Source organism: Halyomorpha halys, unplaced genomic scaffold (genome assembly GCF_000696795.3).
Source record: "Halyomorpha halys isolate HHAL.00 unplaced genomic scaffold, Hhal_1.1 Scaffold2547.1, whole genome shotgun sequence".
In the NCBI taxonomy this organism is placed as follows: domain Eukaryota; kingdom Metazoa; phylum Arthropoda; class Insecta; order Hemiptera; family Pentatomidae; genus Halyomorpha; species Halyomorpha halys.
Genome location: NW_027110125.1, coordinates 5,006 through 5,536, shown reverse-complemented (window position 1 = coordinate 5,536; position 531 = coordinate 5,006).

Here is a 531-nt window from a genome sequence, read left to right as displayed (position 1 = left end):
TATTTGTGTTTTTCATTGACCGCACCCCCAACCATCTTCTCCTCATTTATTATTTTTTTTATTGAATCGTGAAGCACGCGGGATAAAATTATGTTTGAAATAACACATAATAATAACATTCTTTATTTATTCTGGGATTGATCCCTTAGAATAATATGCAGGCGTCAAAATCAGGCTTTAGACCCTTAGAGTGAAATACAAAATGAAATTATAAAATGTCATAAAATATAATAAAATAATGAATTTGAAAAGATAAAAATGAAGAACAATAATTAATTAAATATATAAAACAAGAATAGAACAAATAAAATAAAACCAAATGTCATATCATAATACATAAGATGACAGCACTTATGATAATAAATAAAAAAAAAAAATTATAAAAAATTAAATACAATTAAACTAAAAATAATAAATGAAAAGATACAATTTCTGCTAATATATATATTGTAATATGCTCTTTTTTAGTAAATAGTATATTTTGGTGTATAAAGAGTTTTTAATATGTTTTATTTTATGTATCATTTTATT